Source organism: Meriones unguiculatus, chromosome 6, assembly GCF_030254825.1.
Source record: "Meriones unguiculatus strain TT.TT164.6M chromosome 6, Bangor_MerUng_6.1, whole genome shotgun sequence".
NCBI classification, from domain to species: domain Eukaryota; kingdom Metazoa; phylum Chordata; class Mammalia; order Rodentia; family Muridae; genus Meriones; species Meriones unguiculatus.
In genome coordinates this window covers 109,464,264-109,473,102 of record NC_083354.1, presented here as the reverse complement: position 1 = coordinate 109,473,102, position 8,839 = coordinate 109,464,264, and positions in this window count along the sequence as shown.

The following is an 8,839-nucleotide window of genomic DNA, read 5'->3' as shown; positions in this document are numbered from 1 at the left end:
ATGGTACACACTGCCCCAGGGAACAGAAACAGCCCACCCAGGAACAATAATTGCAAGTAACTTAGGGTGTGTAACTGAGAAATAGCAAAATAGCTTAGAGGGTTGATACCTGCTCAATTATGGTGATAAGGTCACTGTGTCTTTTGTTTGGGAACTAAACTGTCTGAAGTGGGGTAGAAAACCCAAACAGATATTTAGGAGCAAGGGGGGTTGTAAAAATCATTGCTTTACTCCTCCGTCCAGGCGGGAGTGCTTCAATTCAGAAGAAACGACTACGAAGCATGTCCTAGTAAGGTGCACAGCAGCTAGTAACCCTCCCACACGCCACTCCCTATGTATGGCTTTCACTTTTGCGGCTTGCTATCTGTTGCCAAGCAACATCACCCCGAGTGTGCTTACCTTCTGCATAAGATGTGTTGTGCTTATTAAACAGAAACCCGTTCTTGGCTGCATGTGAACCACACTGTTTGGTTTACCTCAAAGCCAGTGGTCTCTGTTCCTCAAAGGATGGCCGTTCGGGGAAGGGTAGGGTGGGGGCAGGGTAGTGAACAGGCATCAGAAGGGAGGAGACATTTTGTAAACCATTTTGCTAAGACAAGCCCACCCCCCGCCGAACACACAGGGTTTAAAACTTAGGTCTCCATCAGTGCTCGATGTTCGTGGTGTCCCTACGAACGCTCCGCTAGCAAAGCTGCTGCTCTCACAGCATAGCTCCTCCATAGGTCAGCTATGGGGAGAGGTCAGAAACTGAGGTCAGACCTCCCCAACCACAACCCCAAACAAACCCTCCCTTCCTGAAGCTGCTTCCTGACAAACATTTGCTCACAGCAATGAGAATTTTAAAAAAACTACGAATGCATGCGTAAGTGCCAGGGCACCACAGCATAGGCTGAAGAAGCGGGTCTAAGTACCCCATGCCCAGGACTCTGCTTATGGACAGTGATGTCCACAGACTTTAATACATCCCAGGCCAGGTAAGTAGGACACTAGAGTAAGAGCATTATGGCAATAAAGAACAATGAAAACTCAATTTTCAACTCGCAAGAAATCTGCAGAAGGAATCTGTCTTCATGTCCATAAATGACCTTCACGAAAACTAGACTGCACTCTGGGACCAGTGAGTAGAAAGAGAGGAAGTGAGACTTCAAAAGAGACTAAGAGAAAGTAGCATAGAAGAGGCAGAAATACCATGATGGTATTGCCCTGAAGGTCAGATTAGCTGCTGGCTTGAGGGTCACAAATGGGGCCTTTCTGGAGTGGAGAGAAACTTTCAGTTTCTTGACACTTTCATTCTGTGGCTGCTCTGTAGGAACTGAGCACTGATTTGTCTATTCTAGAAAACAGCACAATTCACTGCCCTCTGCCTTCACCTTGGGAGATATCTATATCTTTAATCTATGTATGTATGTATGTATGTATGTATCTATCTATCTATCTATCTATCTATCTATCTATCTATCTATCTATCTATCTATCTATCTATCTATCTCCCAGGGTATGTAATGAATATGCTATATAGATATTGTATGTACATATATACCTATGAGTCATAATGAACAAAAACATAATTAAATTTCATGTGGCACTAAAAATTCCCAGCCCGCAACTCTCTTTCTTTCTGACATACTCGTGTTCCTGAGATAATATTATTGACCATCAGAGGGCAGTACACACCCAGATTAGGACTGCCAACTTCTAAATGGTCCATGGTCTACCTCATGTTAGACTGCCAACCAATCTTGCTGCTTGTGGTTAATTTTTGTCAATTTAACACAAAAAAAAGTCACCCAAGAAGTGGAAACCTCCACTGAGAAATTGTCTTCATAAGATTGTGTGTGCGTGTGTTTGTGTGTGTGTCTATGTGTGAGTAGCTATTCTGATTCTCCTCTGATAGCCACTAGGGACGGTCTTTCTGGTTTCAGTATTCCATTCCCACAGAATGAAAGTGTGTGTGTGGTGGGGACTTATGCCTCCCTGCCCCTCCAGAAAAGCTCTGTTCTGACCCGTACTCAGTAGCTACCCCCTGATCTCCACTGGAACAGAATACCGTCTTGGTATTTCTGCCCCCTCCATGTTACTTCCTGTTAGTCTCTTTTGAAGTCTTGCCGCTTCTGTTTCTACCCACTAGTCCCAGAGCCCAGTCTAGCCCTATGAACGTCATTTATGGGCATGAAGGCAGATTTCTTCTACAAGATACATCACATTCTTGATTGTTGATTGATGTAGGGTGGCCCAGCCCTCCTTGGGCAGTCAAAAGAATAGAATCTGAGTTCTGTCTCCAGCCTTCGGTAGAGCCTGGCTGTTCTAATCTGCTCCGAAGGCCAGGGTGCTGCTGTTCTGCTTGATTTTTGCTGACTCCCTGGAGAAAGAATCTCGGTTGATGAGTTCTCTCCTTCAGATTGGCCTGTGGGCATGTCTGTGTGGCATCTTTTTAACTGCTAATTAATCTTGGGGGGACACAACCCACTGAGAGTGGGGACACTCGTGGGCAGGGAGGCCTTGGATGTATAAGAAAAGTGTCTGAGGCAAGCCACAGGTTTGTTCCTTATGGCCTCAACTTCAGTTCCTATGTCCAGAGTTCCTGCCCTGACTACCCTCAGTGATAACTATCATGTAGAAGTTGCTTTTGGTCAGTATTTTATCAGAAAGCAAATGGGGACACTGCTGCTCTCTTTATTTTTATTTTTTAGAAGGGAGAGTGTGTATCGGCAGCTTCCTTCATGCATGTTTCTGCACACCAGCGGTGTTACAATTTGTTGGAAGTGGGGTGAAGATGGAAATGGCCCCGTGGCATTGCTTTCTGTGTTCTCATTTTCCCATCCATGACTGCACGTGGACAGAAGGCAGAATTCATATGTGGAGAATGACCCCAGTGAGTTTGAGAAGACAGCTGTTGTTGATTATTAATATTTATTATTGATTTGTCATTTAGTTAATCAGCAGTTATTCCTAAACCAGCTGTCTACCCAAATCACCACATAGAGACTGTGATTTATTTAATTAACTTAGAGCACAATGCTGGGCAATAATTACTCCATCCTAAACCTCCAAGCCCCCATAGCTTCCTCCCGTTTAGATTTCCACATTATACCTGTTTTTCAGTCATATCTTAGGTCTGGTTCATCTCTCCTGCTGTTTCCAGGTCCTCTCTTCTCAAATCTCTCTCCCAGCCTTTTCTCCCACTCGCTTCTTTTCTCCTATGTCCCACCCTATTCTCTCCATTGCTCAGCATTGACTGGTTGTTTTATTGGCAATACAGAGAACAAATGGTAGCATGTTCACACAAACTTGAGACAGGTGATGTGCAATGTCCCGATTGAAATCAGATAGTGTGGTTGAGACCCCAGCATGTGAATGAACAAGGGTAAATGGTATACATTCCCAAGAACATCATACCAACTGACAGCCCATCCATGTTTGGGCTCTCCTGGAGAGACTGGGTAAGCTGACGTCCAGGAATGGAGCTGGAGCCCAGGAAACCCCCTCGGCTTCTTAGGACCTCCATTGACACCAGCGCTATGTGGAGACCCCAGCAGGCCCTGGGGTCTATGCGGCAAGTCCTGCTAAGCCCATTAACACCTGCAGTCTCAGAGTCTTCGGCTTCTCCTTAAGGTATTCCCCTGCCGTGGCGCAGCCCCAAGAACCTCCTCAGGAGTCAGCACGAGCGCCTTTGCTTCGTGATCTGTCTACTAGGGGATCTGAGCTCAAACTGTTTTGATGTTAGTAGGCTGTGGCCTCATGGAGTCTCACCCCAAACACACTTTGTATTAACAACATTCTAGGCCTGAAAAGAAATCAGGAAGGAAGGAAAAAAGGCGCATCTTAAGGGTGGCCTGCAATTCCTATACTCAGCACAAGGTGGCGAGCGAATGACGCCCTTCCAGGACAGCTACCGCCGCTATGCTCTCATAAGTGCCTGCAGGGGTCGGGGTGGGGGTGGGGAGTGGCTTATCTCAATTCTGCTGTTTGACCTGAACGTCAGAGGCAGGAGGTGGGTGTGTGAGCAGTTAGTGGGGGACTATCTGTGAAGATGGCTTTCAAAGGTCTCCCAACTCTCTCGAATTTGGTAACAGATTATTGAGGCCACAAAATTAGTGAAGTGACTCTCAATGTAACCGATTCCAGGCAATGCCAACCTCTTAGGATAAACCCTTTGGCCATCAAGCAGCATCTCCTTCCCCCATCCCCACCCACTATCTATGTTTTGTCTCAGTGAGTTTATCAGCTCTAGATGAACATGTTAATGGAACCAGCCAATGTGGGAATTTTGTGCCTCCTCTATATCTAGTCGGGTCTGGAATGTCCCCACGGCGGGGCTAGGCGGCAGGTATGTCAGTCACTGTGCATGCACCTGCCAAGAAGATTGTAGCCCCAGCCGCCCCTTTTCTTTATAAACTCTTAGGTATGAGGTGAACAAATTGCTTCCTCTGCAGTCTCCCAAAGTGAGGTCCTAAATCAGCCCAGGCCTAAAAGCAACAATGCCAGCTGATCGTGGACTGAACATGCCAGAACCTTAGGTTAAATAAAGCTTTCTCCCTCTGAGTCCCTTAGTTCTGATGTAGCCGTTATGGTAGCTAGCACTATCTATCATAAAATTTACAGCATTGTCAATGTTCATCCATGCTTTAATAAGTGTTTCACGCTGCCTTATGGCCAGGGCATCCAGGGGCATAGTGAGTGGCGCGGCAAAATCACACATCTTGTCCCGAGGGAAAAGTTCTCAGTCTTTCCCACTTAGCTCGGTGTTGAAATCGTTCTGGGTTCTTTGCAATGCCCTTTGTGGTGTGGAGGGAGCTTCCCTTTCTCCGTGTGTGTCTCTGGGTGCATTTACTGAAGAGGAGCTCTCCTTACAGCCAGTAGCACACCGATTATAGTTATGTTGGGCAGGAAGGGCGGTATGGGAAAGAAGAAAGGAAGGGAAGGAAGCTGGTCAGGTACAGATCAAAGATGGAAGCCTAGTCATACAGCAGCACTGCTCTCTAGCCCAGGACAGAGGATAAGCCATAGGCCTGCTCCCACAGACCCTGTTCCAATGGCCTCGGCTTTGAAAGAGAGGTGACTTGTGGCTGGATCTCTCAGGCAAACCTTTCCTAAGTACTCACTCGCCAGTGTGAGGAATCATTGTTTTAAATTCCGGCACCCGACTCTGTGCCTAGCTAATTCCGTTAAGATTTGATTAGTCTTTATTCCTATTCATCTAGAACCACATAGTGAACACATGGCAAACTGTGGAGGAGGCACCTTGTAGCTCTGAAGTGTGATAACTTTAGCATCCTACGAAATCCCTGCCACAGATGTCCCCGTGAGTACAGAAATGCCGACTTTCTGGTTCCAGAGGCCATCACAGCGGCCATTCTCTGGTGACTGCATTAAGTCTACAGTAAGCCCTACTTCAGTTCAGACATATTTTCTTTTGCCTTTGGCGAAGGTGGGAGAACTCAGGGTCACTTGTCAACAGCAGCAAGTGTCTTTATCTGGAACCCATTTAACCAACTACCTACATATGAAATTAACTGACTGTTCTAGTGACGGTAGGGACTCCCAGCTGGACTTTAACTGACTTTGTCTAACCCCGCTTTCCTTCCAGCAGCTCTTCTCCAACTTTCAGGTTGGCCACTTCCTGCCTCTGCCACTGGGATCTCCAGGAGTGTGTACACATCCTAAGTGAGGTTGGACCTCTTTTCTTCAGTCAGCATGGCTAGAGGAGGTGACTTTAAACCATCTACATCAAAAGAAAATGAGGAAAACAAACTTAAAAGATTTGCTTAGAGGTAAAATGTCATTCCTGGGTTCCTGGTTGGCTTTGACTGGCATCTCCACTGAGAGATAGGTAGATCTGACTCCCATTCTCACCTCTACCTTATTGCAAACCCTTTAAGCTACATGTAGTTTCGCTGCTGGTCTACTGTTCTGAGTTCACATCCAAGGGGAATTTCAAGTTAACACATAGGGTGAGGTCTGCCTGGGTGCCCATTGTGTGCTGCTCCCCATCCCCCCTCCCGCTCTGGAAACATGATGGGCTTCTGAATTAGAATGGGCAGTTTTAAACTATGACTGCTATTCATCCTGGATGGCCATTAGCCCAATCCTAAAGTCTGTGAGCCTCAGTTCTCCTATGTGTGAATGAAGATAATCAGGTGCATGTTACTGTATCTAATGAATACAAATGGTAATAACTGGGAAGTATTCACATAAGGCTTAGCATGTCTCTTTTGATTTTCAAGCTTTTTTTTTCTTCTACTGACTACACTTAACCAGTGAGTTCTTTTTCCTTCCAAGAAATATTTCAAGTAGTTAGATATAAAATAGAGTTCATGATAAGTCTTAACAACACACCACACACTTTTCTAGGATCTGTGATAACTGTGTCAGGTGGTTCAAAGCCAATAACTTCTGCACACTGGCATCGTTTTATGAAGGAAGAGGAAAAAAATCAGACCAAAGAGTAATAACTACTTTCAACCAAAAATCAAATATCTAGTCATCATCTCTTGCATAGCAGATAAACTGAGATTATAATTTTAGAAGCTGCAGCATGTAAACACACTTTCTCTACTTTGAAGATGCTCAGGTACAATGAAAGCAAAAAATCATCCTCACACAGAACTGTGTCAAGAACCTTGCCCCCAAGCTCTAATCTCTGCTGTGCAGATTTTGGTTGTCAGTACACCACTTTCCAACGGTTCCACTCTGACAATGAGTCCACAGTTGATTATCTTTCTGAGCCAATGAACATAAGGATTCCTTAGGGCATGATGTACTTTCTAAATTCTGCACTGTTTTGAACTTGCCCTCTACACATGAGTGATAATCCATGACTCATGGTGAGGTTCTTGCTCTCTGTCTGGTCCAAGTCAGAACTCTCATAGTCATCGTCTCGTTTTTTTCCTGCCTTTCATCACCCACATTCAGTCTCTGATTTCATCAAAATAATAACCAATGGAAAGCCACTCAGCAGATTTCTTTCCAGCCTCCATCTGTCTTCTGATTTGACCAATCCATCCCCCACTTTGGAAGGTGAGGTCCAGAGAGTCCTAGGGGCATAGTTGGAGAAACTAGAGGAATACAAAGTGCCACAAGAGAGCACAGCAATGTCCCACCTGAAGACAGGAAACTCTATAAACCATATTTCAACATGTATTGGCTTGCAAAGCCTTGAACAAAACAGTCATTGTTGAGGTTACTTCTCCCAAGGATGCCTTTCATTTGAATGTTGTTTCTGAAAGGTTTTGTTGTTATTGGTGGTGGTGGTGGCTTTCTTGTTGTTGATCTTTTGGTTTGTTTTTACTGTAATTTTCATTCCAGAGTAAGTCAAAAATAATCATAAGATGCTTGCTGAAAGATCTGTAAAAATCTGTGTTAGGCATTTATTTTTTGTTTGTTTATTTATTTAGTTGTTTAGGCATTTTTAATACTAATAAAAATTTGTTCTCAGAATGAACATTAGCTGTTTTTTTGTTTTATTGCCATGACAAAATACCGGGCAATATGAACTAAGGGCTTATACCATTTGAGAGTATAGACCATCACAGAAAGAAGGAAGGAAAGCAGCAGCAGCATGCAGGAGCTGATCAGGTAGTGTCTGCAGTAAGAGAGCATAGAGCCAAGCACCCATGCTCTGCTACTTTTCCTTGTTTAGTCAGTGAAAAACCTCAGTCCACATTAATCTTTCTGGGGACATCCTTATAGATAAACTCAGAGGTGTCTTTCCATCGTGATTCTAAATCCTATCCAATCGACACAGTCAAGATTAGCACAATGGAGTAGCTTTAAATCCCATCACTGTTGTGTTTGACTTTTATAATTTACTCAAATATCCCCTTTGGACCTTTGTTAAGAAGGAGTATTTAGAACAGAAATGAAGAATTTGGGATAAAGTTTATAGTCAACAATAAAATTGTGTGGAAAGCCACTGGTTTCCTACAGAACAAGTCAAGGGACACTCAAGAAATTTAGATTGTTTCCCCAAACCATTTCTGCATACACTGACTATGGTTAGGATATGGCCTCCTAAAACACATGAGTTGAAAATTAAATCATCAACACAACAGAGTTGGGAGATGGACCCTCAAAGGAGGTGTTTAGGTCATTAGGACTCCATCCAAAAGTATAGATCAGTGCTAAAATATAAGAAAAACTGACACTATGGGCTTGCTTGTTGACTACCTGTTATCCTCCACCTTGAGATGGTACAGCAAAAGCCTCTCACCAGACGCTTGGGTTTCACTTCAGATTTCACAGTCTCTAACGCTATAAGAAATAAACTACTCTTTTTAAATTACTCAGTCTTGGGATTTTTTTTTTCTACAGCATCACCAGACTAGGACATTTCTGGTTTAAAGACTTCCAAGCACCCTGTATTATAATAGACAAAAAATGTCCGGAGTTATAGTTTGGGCTGCTCAGAAGACTTTCGGGGAAACAGAAGTCACTTGAGAAATATGTCTTGAGGCTACATTATAGCCCAGAAGCCTAGTTTTCAGCGGAAACCAATCAAACCCAGGCTCTGCTTCTTTCCTTGCAGATGTCCAGGAACCAAGGCATGCAGAAAGAATGAAGCCCTTGAGGGGTGAGATAGCAGGATCTCCATTCAGCCATGAGTGCCTGGGTGGAGGTCGGGGGGGGGGGGAAGTGCTATCTCTGATGGCTCTTTTAGTGATACAGCCTTTTCAGTGACACATCACGTCCAGGGATCCAGCTAGTCTTTATTGGGCATGGGGTAGAGATAAGGGCTATGTAAACCTTAGGGATGTGGGTAGGGGTTTTCAAGTTGAGTGTACACCATTGGCTGGGCCTGAGATGCTGAGAATGCTTCATTTTCGTGGAGAGAAATTCCAGG